Raw genomic sequence first — 25,978 nt, forward strand, 5'->3', positions numbered from 1 at the left:
AACTTCATACCAACGATCATTCCAAGCTTATAATACATTAGAATATAAGCTCCTTGAGGGTTTTTGTAGCCCCAAGGGCCCAGAGTAATGTCTAACACATAATAGGCACTTACTGAATAGGTGCTTTTGCATTAATTGTCAGCAAACATTTAGCAGGTGCCTACTCTGTGTCAGGGACTCTAGTTATCGATTGGTTTAGTTATTAAGGAACACGAGCTTCTTCCTCCCCACCCCTCATCCCTTTCAGGATGATCCTCTTTATCCGGGAAAGGGACTTGATAGTGTTCATCTAGTTTCCATTTTGCTCCAACATATTTACCTTTATAGGTTTCTTTATCCTGCATTTGCATTTCACAAATTTCACCAGTTCTGGGCCTCTCAACAGGAATGTTGAAAGCCATTGACTCTATTAATTCTGTTTTTTCCTTGTAGGATAAATTATTCTTGGGCAAAGGTCTTTTCATTTTGTTAGATTGCATTCCATTCTTTTCATCATCATATTCCATTATTATGTTTTTTGTACAATTCTTTGTGAATTTTAAAGGAATTCTTTGCTTTGTCATCTGACATTTCCTAGTTGATGGAATTATTCTTTCTTTAATATGAAAACTCTAGAGAGTGTAGTAATTATGTTTCTGGGGATGCTAAATTTGAGCTTTCTTTCAGGAGCTTTCAGGAACATTTATATTCAGTTTGGCCCCTGGTTCTGGAAGTTCTGGAAATTTTTCTTCTATAATTTATTAGAAAATGATGTCCAGGTTTTTGATGGGGTCATAAGCAATTAGCAATAGTGATGTCCCCTTACCCCCACAGAAGAGAGCTGTCAAAACATTTAAAAATGTACAGAAGAGAAAAGAAATTCAGAAAAAAAGCACAAACAAGGCAGTTTTGAAAGTAATGTGTGAAATTTTTAATGTACTTTGAAAAAATCTAAGTAGTATAAAATAGAGACTCATGGTTTCATTTTTTTCTTTTTTGATATTTAAGTACAGACATAAAATTAATAGTAATAAAAGGGGGAGTAATGAAAACTAACCCAGTACACTATGTAAAAGAAGTTAGCATCATTTACTAACCCCTAGAATTTATTTTTAAACACATACACATGCACACACACTCACATGCACACACATATGCACACATGTGTGTGTGCACATACACCCCTCCCCCCCCCCAAAAAAAAAAGAAGCAGTCCATCCTCTGAAGGAGCCTGGAAACTTTCTTTTTGAATTTGACCCCATGAGGTAGATACTCTAGCAGTGAGAATTTCAGGTCAAAAGCAGAGACATTTTTGTTCCTTTTTTTTTTTTTTTAAAGCATAATTCCAGATTGCTTTTAATGGGTCCATTTATAAAAGGATAAATTGTGACAAAGATAAAGTGCCAGAATGGAATTCATAGTTTTCATATAAACGTCTTCATTAATAAAGTTTAAGCTTGCTTGTGTACTTTGAAATATCGGCGGGATGGTCTTTTTCATACACACAAAGAGGAAACAGCTCACCCTGCATCTGACTCCATCCTGCTGTGGGCTGAAGCTGGTTGAATTTTCCAGCTTGCATATTTTGTTTTAGTTAACTCTCATGTTGCATGGACTTTATAGGTTTAATTTCTTCTTATTTGAGGTAAATTTTCTTTCTTTTTTTAAAGGGAAAAAAAGAAATTTGAGGAGAAAATGGAGAAATAAAGACCAAATGTCAGTAGAGACATAGACAAGGTACTTTTCTCCAAAAAGCCTTTAAAATTCAATTCTCCTACACTAAGAAGATGTCATTTGAGGCCCTTGTAACTAAATACATAAAATGGTCTGTTTTCAAATGTGGCTTGATTTATTTTTTCCTTCTTTGATGAGAACTACAATTGGGCCAAGTTTGAGGCTTAGAGCTTCAGCTGTTTTTATGTTGTATGAGCAGAAATAGGTTGAACATTTCCACCTCCAAGGTCCCTCTTTTTTTTTTCTCCCCAGAGGAAAAATCTGTTGCTGTCATTGACCCATAATTCAGCAATAGCCTCAATTTTCTAAGAAGGGGAGAAAGTGATCCAAAGAACATTGGGCTTCATTTGGTTTTGAAGGATTCAGAGTTTTTTAAAAGAAGTACTTTCAGAATTTTTCATTTATCCCATTTCAGATAAGGGGAGTAATTGGCTAGGTAGGGGTCACTTCTATAGAAACTATGACCAATTTGGAAGTGATAAGCTTTGGCACCTTAGATAAATTCTGATGCCTCTGAGATCATCATTTTCTTTTGTGTGACCCGTTGAGACCTAAAGAGATGGAATAATTTCTGAATTTTCTCTCCCTGACCTAGGAACCCTTCAAAGGCCAAGATTCTGTCTCCTAATTGTTTCTATCTTTCCCCTTTCTATCCCTTCCCTGCCATTCTTCCTACAGTACATAGTAGTGGTTCATTTCTTTTGAACTAACTTTATACCAGGGCTGAGAAATTAGGCTCACTAAATGTTTGTCTTGTGGTGGAGGCGTGATGGATACAGGTTTACCTTGCCCACAGTTAATCTCATTGTGCTGTGCTATTCTGAATTAAAAGTTACAGACAACTTTCTTAGGCTCACAGGATTTTAGAACAGTAAGGACTCAGTCCTGCTCCCTGTTTTACAGATTAGCAAACTGAGCTCCTGAGAGGGGAGGTTACTTATCTCAGGTCCCAATGTGACCAGAGCTGGATTTTAAATGCAGGATTCCTGATTTCAAAACTCCTTTGTATATCACATTCTCTCTTAAGTATATTAATTTTGTCACTATACCAAAGGGACTCATAAACCTGGTCCAAAAAATTCCTTAATGCTCAGACTAGCAAGAATGGAGACCTAAGCAGCCCTGTGTAGAAGGAGAGAGCACTCTGGGACATGCAGATAGATTTCTCCTCCCCGTGTGGTTTCGGGCTAACATTTTTTCTTGTTTTTATGTGCTCTCATGCCCTTGTTTATGAGGAGTGTTGGTGGTTGTCAAGCAGCAGGTCACTGACTCTGTCATCACATCTTCAATACTTTTGATATGAACAAGTCATTTTGTTTCAGATCTCAAAGTTTATTTGAAAAATAAAATCTAATTTTCATTCAGCTTGTCTTTATTTAGGGCTGAATCTCTATACTATGAAGTCATCATCTGGAACTCTGGAGGCGCCCTTCCTCATTTTGTTTAGATTTTACAAATGTTTATTAAGCACCCACTGTGTACAAGGCAATGTGCTGAGTACGGTGGGGGGCAAAAATGAAATGGATATCATGCTTGTCCACAAGGCTATGGGGTGTATGGGAAACAAAGACATACACAGAGATGAAGATATCTCAGAGTAGAGTGTCTAAGTAGAGGAGATGGCTAGAGTTGATGGGAGAAAGGCCAGTGACATGTAGGAGATGACATTGGAACTGGACTGTTGAATTTCAGTTGGTAGAGATGTGGGAGGGAGAATGTTTGAGGCAGGAGGAAAAGTACAGAGGTAGCAAAGTGGGCCCCTTCAGGAGAATGTGGAAACGGAATTCAGCTTGTGCAGTGACTAGTAGACCCTGTCAGGGGGCAGGTTACATACCCTCAGCGACCAGGACTTGCTCACAGCGTCTTCATGGAGCACACAGGTCTTGGTAGACTGGCAGAGTCCAAGCCCACTTAGCCGCCTGAAGGTGAAGTGTGCAGTGGCGCTGAGTGAGAACCCAGAGGAGCACATGGAATCCATTTTTTGCCAGCCTGTAGTTGACGTGTGTCTGAAATTTTGTCTGTGACACTTTGCTTGTGGATTGGAGGCTCCTTTAGTGTGGTCAACTTTCCGAAAGGAGGATCCAGAAATCCGGGCCTATAGAACAGAACCCATCTGTCATGAGCCTTCTTCCAGCATGGACAGATGCTTCTTGTATATGGCCAGAGGGGCCTGCCTTCATAATGGCCGGCCACCAGCGAGGAATGAAAGAATTCCAGCGATAGCCAGTGGTACCTCATAGAATCCAGTGGTAGACAGGTGAGATTCTGCTGTTCTCGGTGGCGGGTAACTATTAAAAATGGCCTTGAACTCACATTGTGATGAAAGTCTTTTCCTTTCTGAATGCACAAGGAAGGTAAGAATAAAGAGGGGAAAACCCTGTTCCACACTGGAGCCTCTTTTCTAGCTTGATTATTGTCATTTCCCTATATGCCCCATCTTCAGTGACACTGTCCCAGAGCCAGAGTCGGGATGGAAACTCCCGTCACACACACCCAGCCTCTAGGGAGGAATGGGAAATCCCTTTTCAGGCAGAGGGAGACTGTGTAGCACAGTGGGTAGAACCCTGGGCTTGTAGAGTCAGGAAGACCTCTAAGACTCCCACGTAACATTATGAGTATGAGTGAGGGTGAGTCAATTAGCCATGTATTCTGCAAGTATTTCTCTAAGACTCGGGAGTTAGGTGGCTATGACCTACTTAGATGGCACTGTCTTGGTTAGGTAGGGGGAGTTTCAACATATTGATGAAATCACCCATCCCCACATTTATGTATATGGGGAAAAAATCTGAGATCCCACTCCCCCAAGGAAGGAGGAGGGTTGTTTCCTTGTGCAACAAGTTCCTCTCTCAGTCATGGATTCTGAGAGCATCTCCTTGGCCTCTCATTGGGTTGTTGCCACATGAAAGACAGTTGGGAGAGGCGAGGAGTGGTCTTGCAAGTAGAAAGAAGCAGTCTTTACTGCTTCTTGTGTTGATTTGTAGTTCTACACAAGCTGCCATCTCAGCGGTTTCTTGAACTCAGCATATTGTTTCCCACTTCCCGGCCTTTATAGAGGCTTCCCCCCAGCTTTTGTGCCTAGTAGCTTCTCTCAAGGCTCGGTTTGGGTGCTGCATCCCCCATGAAGGCTTTCCTGATTCCCCCTCTCCCTGTTTGTTAGTGTGCTGTTCCCAGTGTGAGCATGTTGTAGGCCTCCAGCAGAATGGAAGGTCATTGAGGCATTGTCTCCCCTGAGCTGGGCCTGGGAGCTGGCATGGAGGAGGAGATACAGTCAGAGTTCAGTGTTTGAGCGTTTAACTTTTGTGACTTCAAACTTTTGGGTGATTTTATTAGTAACCTCATTTTCACTTTTGTGGCTGTCTCACTAGAGGACAAAAACGAGAGGCTTGATGTGCACAAGGCTGTGGAATGACTAGCATTCTACTAGGCATAACTGACCAGCTGGCTAGAGACGTTGAGGCTGCTGATCCTATCACTGGTCAGGCCTCAAGGTTAAATGTCTGCTTGTCTGTGCTTTGCTCCCATAGCCTGAGACCTGTAAGGTTCTTAATTGGCATTATTTCAATGGATTATTTCAAGGTAGTGTGTCCTTCTTGAGCTCTCTCTCTCTTTTATTATTAGTATTTTATTCCCCCCCCCCAATTACACATTAAAAAAGTTTTAAACTTCTTTTTTAAAGTTTTGGGTTTCAAATTCTATCCCTGTCCTCCCTGAGACAGTAAGCAACTTGATATAGGTTATACACGTGCAATCATGTAAAACATTTCCATATTAGTCATTTTGTACAAGAAGAATTTAACAAAAAGAAAGGAAGGAAGAAGGAAAGAGAGAAAGGAAAAACAAAGAAAGTGAAAATAGTATGCTTCAGTCTGTATTCAGACAATATCAGTTCTTTCTCTGAAAGTGGATAGTATGCTTCATCACGAGTCTTTTAGGATTGTCTTGGATATCTTGCTGAGAATAGCTAAGTCAGTCACAGTTCTTCATTGTACAATATTGTTGTTACTATGTACAGTGTTCTCCTGGTTCTGCTCATTTCACTTTGCATCAGTTCATGTAAGTCTTTCATGGTTCTTCTGAAATCATCCTGCTTGTCATTTCTTATAGCACAGTAATATTCCATCATAATCATATATCACAACTTGTTTAGCCATTCCCCAGTTGATAAGCATCCCCTCCTTCTTGGGCTCTTAACACAGTTCACCAACTTTGAAGGACAGAGTGTCAGAGTTGATGTCAAGACCTTGCCAGTCTTGTCATCGTCCAATAGCAGCAACTAAAGTTCTAGCAGCCTCTCTCTTGGTTTTCAAAGGGCATCCAAGATACAGTTTGCTCACACCACAATCTGACACAATGGAAGGTAAGATTCAGGTTAAAGAATGCTTTAGTTTTTTTTCCCCATCCTTTAAAAAATTATTTATTTTTAGTTTTCAACATTTACTTTTGTACATTTTTGAGTTCTAAATTTCCCCCCTCCTTCTAAGACAGTATGAAATATGATATAGTCTATACATGTACAATCATATTAAACATATTTCCATATTAGTCATATTGTGAAAGAAAAATCAAAACAAAAAGGAAAAACCAAAAACCAACAAAAGAAAGAGAAAATACTATGCTTTGATGCACATTCAGACTCCAAAATTCTTTCTCTGGCTGAAGATAGCATTTTCCATCATGAATCTTTTGGATCTTTGCATTGCTGAGAAGAGGTAAATCTATCAAAGTCAGTCATCTCACAGTGTTGCTGTGAACAATGTTCTCCTGGTTCTGCTCACTTCACTCAGCATCAGTTCATGCAAATCTTTCCAGGTTTTTCTGAAATCTGTGTTCATCATTTCTTATGGAACAATAGTATTCCATTGCATTCATATACCACAACTTGTTCAGCCATTCCCCAGTTGATGGGCATCCCCTCAATTTCCAATTCTTGGCCACCACAAAAAGAGCTGCTATAAATATTTTTGTACATGTGGGTCCTTTCCCCTTTTTTATGATCTCTTTGGGATACAGACCTAGTAGTGGTATTGCTGGGTCAAAGTGTATGCACAGTAAAAAATGTTTTAGTTTTAAGAATTTTATTTGATGTACAGCATTTATGGTACTATAGATTTTATGTATTATGAATAGTGAATAGTGTCTGAAAGCAATGGTTGTATGTTTGGGATTTTTTTTTTAGCTGTTGGCACAATAAGCCACAGAGTTCTAGGGGGTTACTAGCAAGAAAATATGTTTTGCATGTTACCACTTTTATTCTGTGTACTGTATTTTATGAGTTATGTCATGGTTATTATGTTAGGAAAAGTGCATAGTATTGGAATTAATGTTTTGTAACAAAGAATTGTATGCAGAAAATCTAGAAATCTCTAGAGAAAAGTTACAGTTTCGACGGTGGTGGGAACCTAACTCCCTGTTAAGTGTGTCGACATTAGAAACATTACCCCCAGGAAAGTTGGGGATTGACTGTTTTTAGTAAAGGTGTGCTTAGCTGAAGGGAACACTGCATGGACTTTCTGTCAACGCTGGACCCTTGTGCTCCCTATGCTGATCAGCAGCTACTCTTCTGCTTTGAGTCTTTGAGAGTGGTCTGCGACTCATAAGGACCTTTCCCAGTCACACAGCACATGTGGATCAAATGGGGATGTGAACCCATGTCTTCCAGGCTCAGAAGCTGGCCATTCCTCCACTGCTTCTTCAGCCCTTCCTCTCCCCACCTCCCTCACTCTGTTCCCATATATTGCTGTTGTTGTTTGGTTGATTCAGTCATTTCTGACTCCGTGACCCAATTTGGGATTTTCTTGGCAAAGAATCTGGACTGATTTTCCATTTCCTTCTCCAGCATATTTGACAGATAGGAAACTGAGGCAAACAGGGTTAAATAACTTGCCCAGGGTCACACAACTAGTAAGTGCCTGAGGTTGGATTTGTACTCAGGTCTTCCTGACTCCCAGCCTGGCTCTCTCTCTATTGCACCACCTATAGGCATATCTCCCATTAATAGCTAAGCCATGAAGGGGTACCTTTTCCAAGGTCTGAAAGGAGAACAGCAGCTCTGGTACACCCATCCAGTGAAACTTCAGAGCCTTCAAGGACAAACTGCAGGAAGAAGTGAGCCTCTCATCTGGGAGATCAGTACATCTGCTCTGCTCTGGTGGGAGGAGGGACACTGAGAAATCCCGACCTTTGTGACAGCACACACCGGCCTTTCAAGTGTGTGGGATGGGCCTGGGGCCTGTTCTGCACAAGCCTCCCCATCCAAACGCCTGAGTTCTCCTCCTGCTGGTGTGGGTGAGGCAGGCAGGGGCAGTGGCAGCCCAGGCAGATCTTCTTGTGACACTTGACATTAGTTGGCTTCTCATTTATTTATTTTTGATGCTGGGTCCTGATTACATGTTTTCCAGCCCTCGCCAGCTGCTCTGCAGAGTCAGGCAGGAGAGAGCTGCCCAGAGAGCTGGCCCTGGGTGCAGCTAGAATGAGGAGAGGCTGCCTTGGAGAGCTGGGAGAGGTGTAAGTGGAGCTCCAGTTTATCTGCTCAGAGGGCTCAGCCGAACCCTCCTTTATTGGTCAGTGGCTCCTGCTTTAGTAACCTTTCACCCTGGGAGCGCCTGGAGGTGCAAGCCACTAGCCGGCCTTGCCTTTGAACTCCTCCTGGCTCCTGCCACCTCAAAGGCTCCCAGGCAGAATCTTGTGTTTGCCTTGGGATCTCACCTCTCAGCGGGGTGGATGCAGCAGGGAAAGTTGATCTACCTTTAGAACACTGACGTATTTGAAGGTGATACCCCTGAGACTTGAAACGTATGGCTTTCAGTTTCAGAAGCTGTCTGTCATTTGTCAAGAAACATGGCTCAGCCTTCCCCTCTTTCCTCCCCTCCCCCTCATCATCTCCCTCTAGACAGGAGGTCATATAACATTTGAACATTCCCTGAGAGTATATACATACCCCTCCCCTCCCCCCCAGTTTCTCCACCCTCTTTTTTTTTTTCTCTGATCTTCCCTTTGAGTAGAAATCCAGATTGCCCAATGTTTCTTTTGGAGATTTTAAAGAATGGGGGTGAGGCTTGAAAATACGAAGCTGCATTTGTTAGAAACAAAAATCAACAGTAAAACTGACATTGAAGGGTTCTCTATTCTTTGTGAATGTTTTTAGATTGAAGTGCTTCCATTTATAAGGCCAAAGATCCTTTTTTAGCTTCTGGAAAACTACCCGGGATGGGGCAGCCTGGCTGCATTTCTCTTGGACTTCACACCATATTGCCTATGGTGGGGACCTAGCCTGGTGGCAGTCTCGGGAAGACAGGAAAGTGGTAAAGGAAGCTTCTCTCTTGCCTACAGAACAGGACTAAAAGCTTTTGTGTTAGTGTGGGAAGGGGACATTTAGAGGCCCTTGGACACAAAGTATCTCTGGGTAGAAACTTCATTTTCCTAGGGCACTTGTTTCTGCAAGGATCCATGGAAGAAAGGGACTCAGGAGATTTGCCTTGAATCCCTTGGGCAGTCTTGTAGGGCCTATGAGTACCCTTCTCAGAATCCTGGTTTTAAATGCACAAAACAGAATACATAGGATCACAAAGGAAACCAAATATGTTAAAATATCATTCTCAGAATATTAAGAAAACAAGTTCACTCACCCGAGGTCAAGAAGTCCTGCTCAGGGGCTGCTTTATAGTAGTCTGCCAGGAGTTGAAGAGCTGTCAGGTTGCAAAGGGCTGAGTTGTTTTCCTTGGCCCCCAGGAGAAGAACTAAGAGCCGTAACTGAAGGCTGCTTGTTATCCAGAAGAGCTTCCTAACCATGAGGCCTCTCCAGCAGTTAGAGCAGCCATTCCCTGAAGGCTTTAGCTCCCGAGGCTTTGGATGGATATAGACCTTTCAGGGCATTGTAGAGGGAACCGCTTGTCCAGGTATAGGCTGGACCACATGATCTCTGGGCTTCTTCCCAACTCAGAGATTCCATAAATGCTCCCTTTTCAGCGATAGTGAACAGGTCAGTTGAAAAATAGGGCCATGCTCCAGTGAATATGGGCATGAAGCTGGGGAAGAGACTGAACAGTCCTGTGCCTCAAACTAGGGGGACACTAGGTGTTTTCTCCCACTTGAAAAGTATAGTTTTTAAAGGAAAGAGGAGGAAAATTTTATTTTTATGAAAGAAAACAAATAACTGTTGGCCATTGGAAGTGAAAGCTATTTTCTATACTGTACTGTTAAAATATGATTATCTCCTCCCCACCAAAAAATTATCAAGGACTTGATATTTGTAGAATGCTACTAGGGGGTGGGGGAATGCTAAATTTAGATAAGACATGCTTTCTGCCCACAAAGATCTTGCTACCTAACTACAGTGGGGTAGGATACTCAAAGCTATTATTATAATTCACAATATTACATAATAAGGAAACTTGAAAGTCAAGTGATGTGAAGTTGAGTGGGACAGTTGTAACCAACAAGGGGAATCTGAGAAGACCCCATGGAGAAGGTGGCAAACACACTGGGTTTTAAAGAAAGGAGACGTAGTCAACAGACAACAGGAAGGAAGGGCATTTCAGGCAGTGGCAAGAGCATGTGGTCAAAGGACAGGCCACCCAACTAGAACGGCTATTATTATATTACAATTTGCAATATTACATCATAAGTCTATTATGTCATCTAAGGCCAGGAAGTATGAAAGACAGAGTGGAGAAATTTAGTTTTTAACTAGCAAGTACTACCTGATTTCCTAAACATGAAAGTGTAGCATTACTCCTGCTGTTTAACCAGTGACTTGGCAGTGGAAGGTGAACTTGGTTTGTTCCTCCTGGACTTGGGCATGAGTCCTTTGTGTTCTACACTTTTTGCCAGGTGAAATAAGACTTGTGCGGGTTTAGATGCATGCCCGGGTACTTGTGTAGGAATTAGAGATCTTCCCTTTTGGAGGATACTTAGATGTGAATCAAATGTGGACCCTGGATGGGTGCAAAATGACCCATATGCTTTCTGGTGAAGAAAAGGCATAGAAAGATCTCTGCCTACTGTCCAGCAGAGGTTGAGTGTTTAGCTCATTAAGAAGACCCAATATCAGAAAATGAAGCTTGCTTTTGCCATTGACTTGCTATGTGATTGTGTCTGAAGGTTCCTTCCCTGGGGCTTTCATTTTGCAGGATTCATAAGGAAAAATGTACTCAACGAGGGAGGTTTGTGATAATAGGATAATAAATTGAGAGTCAGAAGGGACTGACTACAGCTCTCAGTGTAAAGATGAGAAGACCAGGTCCACCTTCTACTGCCAAGTGCTCAGAGAGGCTAATCCTAGGGTCACCCAAGCAGCACAGTGGGTATTGAACTTTGAAGCTTTGTCCTAAAATCCAGCCTTCTTTTCATTGTTCCATGCTATATGGTCAAGGTTACTCATTGATTTAAAATTTTTATTACTTGTTTTGTTTAAAAAAACAACCCAACCCAACACTGAATGTCATTGAAGTCAACTAAACTCGCTTAATAACAATTTACGTTTAATTTCAATATATAAAGTATCATAATAGTATTTTAGGAAAATGACTGAAAAAGAGTGAATGATCTTAACTGGGTTAGTATGTGACTCTTTTGTATTTTCTGTTATGTGAAATAAAATTCTCCTTTATCAGATATATTTTTAACATGATTACTCACTGGGAGCTGAGCTGTCTTTCCCCTTTTTTGTGGACACCTAGACATGCACCAAATTCATACACATATACACACATAGTATTTACCTGTGACAAAGAAAAAAAAAGTTAAGTGAAATTGTTGAACACAATGAAAATATCTGATGGTGCATGCAAATATTCTGACCTGGGGTACTCCAACTCTATGTTAAAAGGAAGAAACTGATTTCTTATCCCATCTCTGTAAGGTAAACAATAGTCGTTGCAGTTAGAAAATTGGCTTTGTTTCAATGTTACTTTTCATTGATGTCATCCCATTCATTGTGTATATTCTCCTATTTCTACTTTCTTCCCACTTCACGCAAATCTTCATATGTTTTTCTGAATTCCCCATGTTAATGACTTATTATGGTCCGATAATATGCCATTATTTTCCTATACTGCACTTTGGGATTTCTCTTTCTATCATTTCCTACTTTTTGGGGGGAGGTTGTTATTGTGATTTGGAAATGCTAGTGATTTTTGTGGACTTCTTTTATATCTTACTACTTTACTGAACTATTAATTGTCTCAGTTTCTTTCCTGATTCTCTGAGTTTTTGAAGTTAAAAATCATGTTATCTTCAGAGAGGGATAATTTGGCCTCCTTTTTGTTGAGGTTTCTATCTTGAATTCTTCTCACTTATTATATTGCTGGCTTTTCTAGAATAGTGTTAAGTACCGGTGGGGAGAGAGATGTCCTTACATTGTCTCAACTTCTGTGCCAGTGGGTCAGCCCGGGCTTATAGTGGAGAAGATACCGCTGAAACTCATCCCAGGCACTTACTGGCTTTAGAGCCCTGGGCAAGTAGTTCAGCCTGTCTCAGTCCCATTTTCCTTATCTGTAAAACGGGGATAATAACTCTACCTTGTTAAAGACTTTTTCTATATTTATTGATATGTTCTTCTTTTAGAAAAAAGGATTTATTCTGTTGATTACTTTTACTATTGCTGAATAATCATTAGGTCTCCTGTGTAAATCTCACTTGGTCATAGTGGGGCTTTTTGCTCTGATAGGCATTAGTGCCCAGGGCCCCCACCTGAAGCTTGCTTTTGTCATTGGCTTGCTATATGATTGTGTCTGAAGGTTCCCTCTCTGGGGCTTTCATTTTGCAGGATTCGTAAGGAAAAATGTGCTCGATGAGAGGTTTGTGATAATAGAATCGTAAATTGAGATTTAGAAGGGACTTTAGAGGCTACAGCTCTCACTTGAAGGAACTTGGGGATATTTTCCTGGAGATGAGATAACTCAGGGAAGATGTGAATGTTTTCTGCCCATGTATTTGAAGGGCTGTTGTGAGAAAGAGGAAACACATTCTGCTTGGCCCCCGAGGGCAGAACTGGGAGCCACAGGGAAAGGTGCCAAAGGGTCCCTTTGACCTTGTCAAGAAACATCAGAGCTGTCTAGAGAGGGATGGTTGCTCTTCCTCATTGGGGTCTCTCAGTAGGGCAGAGGTGAATCATTGATTACTGGTGTTCTTTTTTGGCCTTGGGTTAGACTAGATGCCCACCGAGTTCCTTTCTGAATTGGAAATTTTGGGATCCTGTGTGTAACCTTGGACAAGTCCATTTACCTCTTCCAGCCTGAGTTTTCCTGTTTGTAAAAAGAAGATAATAATACTTGCACTAATCACGTCGAGGTGCTGGCATAAAGCAAGCCCCTTGCAAACCGTAAGATGCTTCAGAAATGGGAGTCAGAATTGTTTGTGTCCATCAGTTTGATGAAAGTGAAATGGCCCATTCTCTTCCATCCCAGATCGTCCCTCACTGCCTGTCTCTGCCCAAATGGAATTACTGCCTTACCTGACTCATAAGGACCTTTGCTGAGCAATAGATTTCTCCTTGGCAGAGAGCCAGGCCATAAGCTTCTTAGAAAAACCTTCAGGCTTTGAAGTTGATCTTCTGTAAAGCAGAAAATAATCTCTTAGAAAGTTGTTCTCCCTTTGTTAGTCCATTTAACCCAAGTTTACTGATACTACACTCCTTTAACAGCTGGCCATAATATTTACATTACTTGCTAATGAGCTGGGCCTGGGAAAGAACTGTGGCTTTTAGAGACTTTTTTTTAAAAAACCTAGCATTGTTTTCATATAGCAGATCTGTTGTCAGCATTGGGGGCTGGGAGGTTGTGTATGTTGGAGGCGGGTCGGGTATATAATGTTATATTTTTGGGCCTTCTGGGATCTGGTTTAACTTTAATTTTGTAGCCACTTTCATCTGGGAGACCAGGCAACTAAGTCATTGATTTTCACATGAAAACAATGCTAGTAAGGGAAGTGTGAGCTGAGCACCACTCTAGGAGAGGAAGCATTGGGAGTTTATCCTTGTCAGAGGCATTAGAATAGGCCTATCTTTTCCATTCTTGTCTTTGCCACTAAGTCTTAGTGTATGAACTGGGACTTGTCACCTGATCTTGGTGTGCTTTTATTTCTTTACCTTCTTCACAGGTAAGGCAAGTGAGGGACAGACACTCTGCCTTCCAGTAAGCCAGGGTAAAAGCAGTGTAAGCTGCCAGGAATTACAGGTTTGGCAATTCTCTGGCATCTCACTCTAAAATAATGATAATGATAATAATAATAAAAAATTTATTTTTAGTTTTCAACATTCACTTTTATTTTGAATTCTAAATCTCCCCTCCCTCTCCTTCCCCAAAGCAGCATGAAATCTGATATAGGCTATACATGTATAATCATTTTAAACATATTTCCATGAGTCATATTTTGAAAGAAGAATCAGAATAAAAGGGAAAAACCATGAGAAAGAATAAACAAAAACAAAACAAAGAAAATCGTATGCTTCTGTCTGCATTCAGATTCATAGTTCTTTCTCTGGATGTGGACAGCATTCTCCGTCATGAATCTTTTGGAATTGTCTTAGATCCTTACATTGCTGAGAAGAGCTAAGTCTATCAGAGTTGGTCATCTTACAATGCTGTTGTTGCTGTGTACAAAGTTCTCCTGGTTCCTTTCATTTCCTCAGCATCAGTTCATGCAAGTCTTTCCAGGTGTTTCTGAAATCCTCCTGCTCATCGTTTTTGTGGAGCAATAGTATTCCATTACATTCATATGCCACAATTTGTTCATCTACTCTCCAACTGATGGGCATCCACTCAATTTCTAATTCTTGGTCACCACAAAAAGATCTGTTATAACTATTTTTATACATATGGTCCTTTTCATTTTTCTTTGATCTCCTCAGGGTACAGATCTAGGAGTGATATTACTGGATCAAATGGTCGCACAGTTTTATAGCCCTTTGGGCATAGTTCCAAATTGTTCTCCAGAATGGTTGAATCACTTTCAAACTCCATCAATGGCATCTCACTTTTGAGAATCTCCTTGAGGTAGACTTATAACAGCAGTCATGTTGGTGCTGTGATGACTTGCCTTTGAGTCTTGATCCTCTGACTTCACATTCAGTGTCCTTTTCACTGAATACCAAGATGTGTACATGGTATATATGCCATGGTATAAAGACGAAGGCACCCATCCATCTTGTTGGCACACTCACTTGGAAGGGGAAGGCTCCTGTGTTAGCTGCCTGATTCAGGAGGTGTACAGAAGGCCCTGAAACCCAAGGCCTCCAGGATGACAGCTAAAGAGTGAAAGTAGGTATGAGACTTATCATCCATGTTCCTAAGGTGCACATGGCTTTTCCCTTGATGTAAAGCTGTTTTGTGAGGACTTCCTGGCCTGAAAGTGTCCTAGGGGTGACTTCTCCCACTGGACTTCTCTCTTCCTTGGTGTTCCCCAGGCAATCACATCTTGTTTGGCTACCAATTATCTGAATTTCCATCTTCTCTACCCCATTTTCTGTAATACATGGAGAAACTGAGGGCTCTCCTGGTGGCCATGCAGTGGCTCTCCATTTCTTGCACTGTTCTTGTCCTGTGTTTTGTGTTCTCATTCCAGCTCTGGGCATGGAAGACTTCCATCAATCCAATCTCTATTCTCCAACATTAACACTAGGTTTTAAAAGTCTTTCTATGAATGAACCATGTAACATGATGCTGTGTGAGCTCGTAAAGAGCTTGTAAAGAGCTATTGGCCCCTGGTGTTTTTATTTCGAAGGAAAACACTACCTCCAAATGGGAACTTTCAGGAATTGTCCTGCTTTTGGAGAGGTGAAGTGTCGTAAAGAAATGAATGAATGTGGTGCATGGAATCCAGAGACCTGGGCTCTGAGCCTAGCTTGGGTACTCTTTAGCTTCATGGCTTCGGGTAACTTGCTCTCTGAACTTTTAGTCTTCTCATGTGAAAAATGGGCATAATAATCCTCCTAACAAACCTCACAGGGAAAGTAAGCCTAGTGCTTGGTAAAGTACTGTAGAAATAGGAGGTTTTATTCCCACATCAACTGACTTCTTTTCCCTGATCCTTGCTGTTCAAGCTTCTTTCCTGAGGTTCATGCTTATTTCAGAGTTTATACTATGAGTGTCCTTTTATTTTGGTGGGGAGGAAGGAATGCCTTCCAATGAAATCCCTTTGAACTCTTTTTTTCTTTTCTTCCCCCAAGCTCCTTGAATGAAGTCTGACACTGGATTTGAATAGAAGGAGATTTTTTAGCTAAAGGTGGGCTTCTTCTTGCACATGGACCTCTGACTTCCCCAGTTACCCATGTTTAGGAGCAGCACTTGAGAAATGGCCTGTGCATTTGCTTATTTTTTTTAACCTTATAGCGATTGGTGAGACAAGTCTAAAACCACCAGTCGTGACCATAGAAAGGAGAAATTGCCCTGTGCAGGCCCCTTTGTGAAACAGGGTCCCTCACCTTTTCCTGGTGGAGGCCAAGAGCTCTCTGGTTGTGGGAAAAGGAAGGTGGGAGCTGATAGTGCCATCGTCATGAGAGCCTTGTTCACTGGGGCTTCCCCTAAGATCTAGAGGTTTTGGAGAGCAAAGCAGAGAGGTCTCAGAGCTCTCTGTAAGCTGGCCCTTTCCTCCTTGTCTCGTTTTCTTACACTCTACTCCCCTTCACGCATTCTCTGATCCAGTGACCCCACAAACACGCCGCTCCATCCCCGTCTCTGTGCCTTTGCCCTGGTGGTCGCTCACACAGGGAATGTCATGCTGTCCTCAGCCTGGCCCCTTCACTCCCTTCAGTTCTTACCTCAGACCCCACCTTCTACAAGGGTGGGGGGTGGCTTTCTCTGCCCCCCCCCCTGGCTGCCAGTATCTTCCCCTCTCAGATTCCCCTCCATCTACTCTAGAGCAGATCTTTTATGGACTTAGTTGGTGTCTTCCCCATGGGAAGGATAGCTCCTTGGTTGTTTTTCCCTTTCTTCATATCTGCAGTGCTTAGCACAGTGCCTGGCATGGAGTAAGTTATTAATCAATGCTTGATGATTGACTTACTTTACAAGACAGCAGAACGTAGTGGCTGAAATGTCTAGTGATACCATTAATGTCAGTTTTTCACTGAAAAGAGCCCAGATTAGGGGACGGTGGATCTGGATTCAAATCCTGATTCTCTCATCACCTATTTACTACCTGTGTGACCTGGAGCCAAGTCATCAGCTTCACTGAATCTGTTTTCTCATCTGCCAATAGTAGGTTTTGATTAGATGGCCTCTAGAGTCTTTTGTAGCTATTACTGATTAATGCTGTTTAAGAGGAACATTGGGATCAAAAGAGCTGGCTGGAGGTCAGAAGTTGAGTAAATTTACAAAGCCTATTTAAATGAATAATTTAAGTCCATCCAAATTGCAGACTGCCTGGAGTTAACTGTCTAGATTTTCCAGCATAAGTCTGGTGGTCCTGCCGTCTCTGGTACATAAAGGTCTGATATCCTGCCAACTCTGCAGTCTGATGCTGTTGTGCCACTGTAGACCATGAAAACGTCCCTCTTCTGGAGGGAGATATTTTAAGGCACAGGGTCCCTCACTCAGAGTCTCTTTGCCTACTGGGCATCTCAGATCTCCTCTGCCCCAATGACAGTTTCATCACTTCCCCTCTATAGGCCTCAGGAGGACGCCTGACTAAGTCGACAATTCTCAAACTTTGGTCTGAGGAATTGAGGAACAGCCCCCTCCCCAAGCTTTTTTTTATGGGATTATATCTATTGATATTTACCATAGTAGAAATGAAAATGTCAACATTATTTTAAAAACATTTTTGGCCTCCCAGACCTCCTGAAAAAGTCTCAGGGACCCTGGGATTGTCAGACCACTTTTGAGAGTCACTGAATTAAATTAGTTTCTAAGATTCCTTCAGCTCTGGGCTCTATCATTGTGTGTGTGTGTGTGTGTGTGTGTGTGTGTGTGTGTGTGTATGGAATTCTAATTTTATCCATTTTACCACCTTTGCAACTGGCAGGAAGGGGTTGGTAAGTTTTTATTAAAAAAAAAAAAAGATAAGGTGGGAAAAGTGGACTGAAGCCATGGCCTCATTGGAGACTCTATCCTAATAGAGATGAACTATTTTGAAGAGCTCATTAGACTGAGTATGAGTTCTCTAGGGAAGGAATGAAAATCCCATTAAAGTATGATATATTTGATACTGCTCTGGGCATTGGCTGCATTTGAAAATGGTCTTCAGCTGTTCTCCTGGGCCCTGGGGCTTAAAATAGAGCCTGTGCTGAGCAGGAGCAGGTTCCTAAGATCCAGCCTTGCTGCTTCCCAGAAGAGCTGAGCCATAAGAGGAGACTTGAGAGTTTATTGCAGCATTCTCTGACTAGATGACTGCCAGAAGTCCGCTGGCCTGGCTTGGGGTGTACAGAAGGAGTTCTTAGGTCCTCTTTGAGGCTTGTGCACCATGTCTACAAGGGGATGACACTGTGGCAGGCTGCACCATTCAAGACTGAGCTTCCTGCCCTCGAAATTCTTACTCAGTAATGTAACAGCATGTCGTCCATACTCTGTGCCCAGCACTGTGCGAAATGTTGCTGATGTAAAGAAAGGCAGAAAATAGTTCCTGCCTTCAAGGAACTGATATTGTAATGGGGAAGACAACATGTAAAGAATATGTAAATCTTTATTTAGTTATTGCTTTTTGGAGGGGGAAGGCTGGGCAATTGGGGTTAAGTGACTTGCCCAAGGTCACACAGCTAGTAAGTGTCAAGTGTCTGAGGCTGGATTTGAACTCAGGTCCTCCTGACTCCAGGGCCAGTGCTTTACTTGCTGCACCACCTAGCCACCCCAAGAATATGTAAATAGGTATATTTTCTTGTTGTTGTTTGTTGTTCAGTCATTGTTCAGTTGTGTCCCAGTTTTTGTGACCCCGTTTGGGGTTTTCTTGGCAAAGACACTGGAGTGGTTTTCCATTTCCTTCTCCAGCTCATTTTACAGATGAGGGAATTGAGGCAAACAATTAGGTGACTTGCCCAGGGTCACAGCTAGTAAGTGTCTGAGGCCGGATTTGAACTCAGGAAGATGAGTCTTCTAGACTCTGGGCTTGGCACTCTATCCACTGTTCTACCCAGCTGCCCTAAAATAGGTGCATACAAGATATGATGATGATAGCTAGCACTTATATTGCACTGTGTGTGCACCAGGCACCATGCTAAACACTAGAAAAAGTCTTATTTGATCTTCATAACAACCCTGGGAGATGGGTGCCATTATTATCCTCACTTTGCAGTTGAGGAAAGTAAAGTAGTTAAGTGACTCATCCAAGATCACATAGCTTATAAATTTCTGAGACTGGATTTGAACTCAGGTTTTCCTAACTCTAGGTCTACTACTCCATCCACTCTGCTACCTAGTTGCCTCTGATATATGAGCAGGTAGAGAGGAATCTGAGAGAGGAAGGCGCTATTTGCTGGGGGGGTGGGGTATGCTAGGAAAAGGCTCCCCCTGTAGAAGCTGGGATTTGAGTTGAGATTTGAAGAGAATCAGGGGAGAGCTAAGAGGCAAGGCTGAGAGAGCATAGTAGCATTACCTACAGGGGGTACTGCCATCAGAGTTCCAGAGACAGGGGTGGAGCCCCATGTTTGAGGGGTCACTGGGTCAGAGAATGTGTGGATGTGAGCAAAGTGTGAGAAATAGGACAAGGAGGAAAGGACCAGACAGAGGCTTCTTTGGGGAGCACTGGAGCCCCAGAGGTCAGACCTAAGCTGTAGAAGAAGCACCTTGGCTGCTAAGTGAAGAAGAGGTTGGAGTGGAGAAAGACTTGTGACTGAGACTCCAGCCAGAAGCCCACTGCCATAGTGTAGGTGCCTGACCAATAAGCTCCTCACACCATATGCCAAATTAAACTCCAAATGGACACATGGCTTAATAGCAATAATCACAGCTTAGTGTTTATGGGGCACTTGAATGTTTGCAAAGTGCTTTACAAATGCCTTCTCATTTATCTTCACAGTCCTAGAAAGTATGTTCTGTTGTTATCCCCATTTTACAGATAAGGAAAATAAGGTAGATAGAGGTTAAGACTGATTTTTTCTTTTTTAAAATGTGTTTTTATTTATTTCATTACATATTTCTCAATTACATGTAAATATTTTTAATTATTCATTTTAAAAAGTTTTAAGTTCCAAATTCCTCCCTCCTTCCCCTCCTACACCCATTGAGAAAGCAAGCAATATGATACTGATTATACATGTGATGATTTAGCTGACAACCAAACTTGCATTTACCTGGATAGTGTGTACTTGACTTGTTTAGAGTCACAAAGCTAGCTAGTTTAAGTGTCTGAGGCAGGATTTGAACTTGGGTCTTCCTGATTCCACATCCAATATCTATCCACTGTGGCATCTAGCTGCCTTTCTAGGTCTAAAAGGGCATAAGATGGAAACTCTCTTTCAGATCCCCGGATAGGAGAAGTCATGATCAAATAAGGGATAGAGAAGATCCACAGAAGATAAAATGGAGAGTTTTGATTATATAAAGTTAAAAAGGTTTTCCACAAACAAATCCAAATGAGGCCGAGAAATCTCCATTGCAAGTTTCTCATCTAAAGGTCTCATTTCCAAGATGTATAATGAACTGATTCAAATTTGTAAGAATGACAGCCAGAGCCATCCTCTGTGGTTGATAAATGGTTATAAAGGATATAAATAGACAGTTCTCAATGGAAGAAATTCCAAGCATTTATAGCCATATGAAAAAAAACAATTCCAAGTCCCTAATAATTAGAAGAATGCAAATTAAAGTGACTGGTTGGGTATTTAAATATGTAAAGGTTTCACCCATCACATTGGCAAAGTTGACAATAAAGGGAAAATGGCTACTGTGGCAGGGGGTGCTGTTAGGTTTAGAAGAGGCATTTCCTCTAATCAGGAAATTGACAGTTGAACCCTTCATTTTTGAGTGTCTGAAGTCTTTTAGCACTCTGGGTATAGACACACTAAAGGAGGTAGAATTCAGCAGCAGGAAACCAGCAAACAACGGTCAGAACCAAGCAGGACATGACCACCCTTTCCAAGAGCATAGGAGGGAAAGAGTATCCTGGCACAAAAACCCACTACGAGTAAGCAAAAGGCACCAAATACTATTGAGAGTATTTTGGGCCAAGACACAATGAAGAGACCAACCCAGAAGAAGAGACCATAAGCAGAGCTTCAGAGGAAAAAAACATTGCTTGGCCACAAGGATCTTAAGAGGACCTGGAAAAATGAAGCAAGAACTTAAAAAAATAGAATTGTTTATGGAATAAGGGCTTTAGTGGAAAAGACTGAAAGACAAATGAAGAGCTTAGATAAAAATGTGGAAAGCCTTACCCAATAATGAATTAGAATATTAAAATGAAAATTAGCATAACAATTAGGATAGACCAAACAGAGATCATTGGTTTCATGAGACCTTAAGAAATATTAGAACAAAATCAAAAGATTTTTAAAATAGAAGAAAATTTGGTATATCTACTGTGAAAAACAACTGCCCTTGTTTTCTCTGTATCCCTAGTGCCTAATGTGTATTAGGTACATAATAAATGCTTATTGATTATTAAGTCCTTGATTGGTTTGGAGTTAGAGGACCTGGGTTTAAACCCCAGGTCTTCCACTTAATGCCCCTAAATGGGAGCCTGCATTAGATGACCTATAAGGAACCTTGTGTCTCTAAATCTGTGATCCTAAGATCCTTGCTTGAGCTTTTTTTCTTTTTAGGTTGCCCTGGATTTACTAATCTCTGAACATATTGTTTTCACCAATAGAATGTAAGCTTCTTGAGGGCAAGAACTGTAGATTTTTGTCTTTGTATCTCTAGCACCTAGCACAGGGGCTTTTTCAAAATTATTTTTATAATTAACAAATCAATTGGCATTTATTAAATACCTGCTAAGTGCCAGGCACTCAGAGCTTACAATGTAATGGGGGAGACAACATGCAAACGAATATATAGAGAGCAAGCTATATATAGGATAAATGGAAATAATGAACAGAGGGAAAGCCCTGGAGTGGGGAAGGCTTTCTTAGAAAGTGGGATTTTAGTTGGAACTTAAAGGAAGTCAGGATGGTCAGTAGTTGGAATGGAGGAGGGAGATAGTTGCAGGCATGGGGGTAGCCAGAGTGAGTGCCTAGAACTGAGCTATGGAGATGCTGCTTTGTGTATCAGAGAGTCTATATGGGGGAGTAAGTTGTAAGAAGACTGAAAAGCTAGGAGAGGGCTGAGTGATGAAGGGTGTTGAATGTCAAACAGCATCATGTATCTGATCTGATCCTGGAGGCAGTAGGGAGCCATTGGAACTTGAGAGAGAGAGAGAGAGAGAGAGAGAGAGACAGAGAGAGAGACAGAGAGAGAAACAGAGAGAGACAGAGACAGAGAGAGACAGAGAGACAGAGACAGAGAGAGAGAGAGAGACAGAGAGAGAGTTGGGAAGGTGTGATCGGACCTGCACTTTAGAAAACCACTTGAGCCCTCACTCGTTGCTGGCGATCTGCACGGTGCGCTTGTCCGCCTGCCCCCGCAGAAATGCTCTGGTTGTCTACAGTTCTTCGTCAGATAAGGCCAGTGTCTAGGGCACTGGCCCCCCACCTGACACGTGCTTATGCTAAAGATGTCAAATTTGGAGCAGATGCCCGAGCCTTAATGCTTCAAGGTGTAGATCTTTTAGCTGATGCGGTTGCCGTTACTATGGGGCCAAAGGGAAGAGCTGTGATCATTGAACAGAGTTGGGGAAGTCCCAAGGTAACAAAAGATAGTGTGACTGTTGCAAAAGCAATAGATTTGAAGGACAAATACAAAAACATTGGTGCCAGGCTAGTTCAGGATGTTGCCAATAACACAAATGAAGAGGCTGGGGATGGCACTACCACAGCAACAGTCCTTGCACGATCCATTGCTAAGGAAGGTTTTGAGAAGATTAGCAAAGGAGCAAATCCAGTGGAGATTAGGAGAGGTGTGATGTTGGCTGTTGATTCGGTCATTGATGAACTTAAGAAGCAGTCTAAACCTGTCACAACCCCTGAAGAAATTACTCAGGTTGCTACAATTTCTGCAAATGGAGACCGAGAAATTGGCAACATAATATCTGATGCAATGAAAAAGGTTGGACGAAAGGGTGTCATCACAGTAAAGGATGGAAAAACATTGGATGATGAGTTGGAAATTATTGAAGGCATGAAGTTTGACAGAGGTTATATTTCTCCGTATTTTATTAATACAGCTAAAGGTCAGAAATGTGAATTCCAGGATGCCTACGTTCTCATAAGTGAAAAAAAGATCTCTAGTGTCCAATCTATTGTACCTGCACTTGAAATTGCAAATGCCCACCGTAAACCTTTAGTCATAGTTGCTGAAGATGTCGATGGAGAAGCACTAAGTACACTGGTTTTGAACAGGCTAAAAGTCGGGCTGCAGGTCGTTGTAGTAAAAGCTCCGGGATTTGGTGACAACAGGAAGAACCAGCTTAAGGATATGGCTATTGCTACTGGTGGTACAGTGTTTGGAGAAGAGGGGTTGACTCTGAATCTTGAAGATATTCAAGCTCATGACTTTGGAAAAGTTGGAGAGGTCATTGTGACAAAAGATGATGCCATGCTTTTGAAAGGAAAGGGTGAAAAATCCCAAATTGAGAAACGTGTTCAAGAAATTGTTGAACAATTAGATGTTACTACTAGTGACTATGAAAAAGAAAAGTTAAATGAACATTTGGCCAAACTTTCTGATGGAGTAGCTGTAATAAAGGTTGGTGGAACAAGTGATGTAGAAGTGAATGAAAAGAAAGACCGGGTTACTGATGCACTCAATGCAACACATGCTGCTGTTGAAGAAGGCATAGTTCTGGGAGGAGGCTATGTGTTGCTTCGATGCATTCCTGCCTTAGAGAAATTAACTCCAGCTAATGAAGATCAAAAAATTGGAATAGAAATAATTAAGAAGTCGTTGAAAATCCCTGCAATGACCATTGCTAAGAATGTGGGTGTTGAAGGCTCATTGATAGTTGAGAAAATTTTACAAAGCTCCTCAGAGACAGGTTATGATGCCATGCTTGGAGATTTTGTGAATATGGTTGAAAAAGGAATAATTGACCCGACTAAGGTTGTAAGAACTGCTTTGTTGGACGCTGCTGGTGTAGCTTCTCTGTTAACTACAGCAGAAGTTGTTGTTACTGAAATTCCTAAAGAAGAGAAGGAACCTGCCGTGGGAGGGATGGGTGGCATGGGCGGAGGCATGGGAGGTGGCATGTTCTAATTTCCTAGAATAATGCTTTATCATGATCTGTGATGCAAGCAAGACTCAAGGCAATGTTCTTCGCTAACTTCAGAGAAGTCAGTTGGAGAGAGGACTGAAGTAAAGGCTGATGTTTGAGAAAATCACTATAACCATCAGTTACTGGTTTCAGTTGACAAAATATGTAATGGTTTACTGCTGTCATTATCCATGATAAAGATAATTTATTTTGTATTTTTTGAATAAAGACATTTGTACATTCCTAATACTGGGTGCAAGATCTATGTACCAATGTTCTGCTTTCAACTTAAACCAGCTGAGGCATTTTTAGTATTATTCTGCTAAGTCAGAATTTTAGTATTTGCAATCACTAGAAGGAAAGTTCAGAAGCAGCCTGTCTGTGCAGATGAAGATTAAAATTGTGTACAAAGTAGAGAAATATCCAATTATGTGATGACCTTTGTGTAATAAAATTGTTTAAAGTTAAAAAAAAAAAAGAAAACCACTTGAATTCACTCAAGGGGGTCTATTCTTTTTGGATTCTGTCACCCACTGTACTAGCTATTCTTTTCAGCTTTGTTTCATGTCCAGAACTGATTGTCATTTCACCGTTGCCTTCATTCAAGTAATTTATTCACATATTGAACAGAACAGGAACAGGGGCAAAGCCCTTGTCTGCTTTGTTTCCAGACTGGTGTAGACGTCTGTTGTGTTCTTTGAACTGTTGGACACTTTATTATTTGAATGGCACTGGGAATTCTGTACATCTTCCTGCATGGAAAGCTGACTATCTTGAGAATTTGTTGAATGGAAAGGACCAGTTTTATATGGCATAGGCTGCCACTTTGTTTGCCTTTCCTCTGAAAGTCCCAAGACTTTAATGGTGTACTCATTGGAAATTTTAGAAGTGTGCTTGGATTTTACCACCAATGACTTCTTGATTCATGTGCTTTCTCTGTTTAGGATATTCCACATTTTTTCCTTTTAGTGTTTCTATTACAATTACAAAGCATTTTATATACATTTTCATTTGTACTTTACAATAACCCTGAAGTAAGTGGTGTAAGTATTGTTTCCTCGTTTTACAAGTGAGGAAACACAATCTCAGTGCTTGTGACTTGTTTAGGATCACCCTTCTGGGCTTGGAATACTGGTCTCCTAAGCAGCCCCAAGTCTAGTGTTTTTCCACATCCCCCAGCCTTCCTTTATAAGCTTTCCCAATGTCAGTTTTTAGGGTGAAATAGTTTCAGTCTCCCATTGGAACAGAGCCTACACAATGGAACCAAAAGTTAATTACCACGTTTTGCATTTGCCTAAATTCTGTAACAGTAAACCTGTGGCAATTTGTTAGCTAGTATACAGTGTTCTGAAGATCACTGGAAAACTAGAAAAATAATATTCCCTTTTAGCTGAGAAAACTGAGATATTTAATTTTTAAACTATAGTATACTAGACTGTGTACTGCTGTAGTCCCAACATTGTTATGGGAAAGGTGCTGTGGAAGTTCTAAAATGCCATGATAAAAATGCCAGCTGTTCAGTTGGTCACAGCTGGGGAGGGCCTGTCCTCCTGGGGCCTCTTTGAGACACAAGTGAAGAATCCGCTATCTGGACATCAGATAGAGAGAAATGTGGCCCGTATTTTAGAAAAAAACAATCACACTCACCATTTGATTCTGTCCTCTAGATGAAAGGCACAAAGTTTTCGTGGGGTTCCTTTGCCTTGAGGCAAATTGCTGCCCTGGAGTCCTTGAGAAACTATAAATTAAAATGCCTTATGGACATATCAAGTTGTTACTTAGGAGCTGCAGAAGCAATTTAATCTGGGAAGTTCACTTAACCCCAGGCTAAAACACTTGAGCTGTGATTCTTGGCAAAGCAGGCTTCCTTTCCTATGGGGGCTGAGGATGGGTGGACAGGCTTGGATGATTTGAGGCATCTTGACTTTGAAGCGATATTCTCTAGCTGCACTTTTGGCTAATGTTCTAGGCGGATTGGTTACCACACGCTCTTTCCTACCAACTCTAAGAGCTTCTGTCTCCTCCATGGATTAGCTATGGGCACAGAACT

General features: G+C 41.5%; 1 protein-coding gene and 1 pseudogene across 1 annotated transcript in view; both read left to right on the plus strand.

The window, feature by feature from the left end:
• EXT2 (exostosin glycosyltransferase 2) overlaps positions 1-25,978 on the plus strand; it is a 190,243-nt gene that overhangs the window by 59,893 nt on the left and 104,372 nt on the right. The gene's annotated exons all lie outside the window — the stretch shown is intronic.
• On the plus strand, positions 22,140-24,411 carry LOC138163853 (60 kDa heat shock protein, mitochondrial pseudogene; annotated as a pseudogene).

The sequence above is a fragment of the Petaurus breviceps genome, unplaced genomic scaffold, assembly GCF_028583685.1.
Source record: "Petaurus breviceps papuanus isolate PSGF00001 unplaced genomic scaffold, PetGlider_PUasm1.0 188, whole genome shotgun sequence".
Taxonomy (NCBI): domain Eukaryota; kingdom Metazoa; phylum Chordata; class Mammalia; order Diprotodontia; family Petauridae; genus Petaurus; species Petaurus breviceps.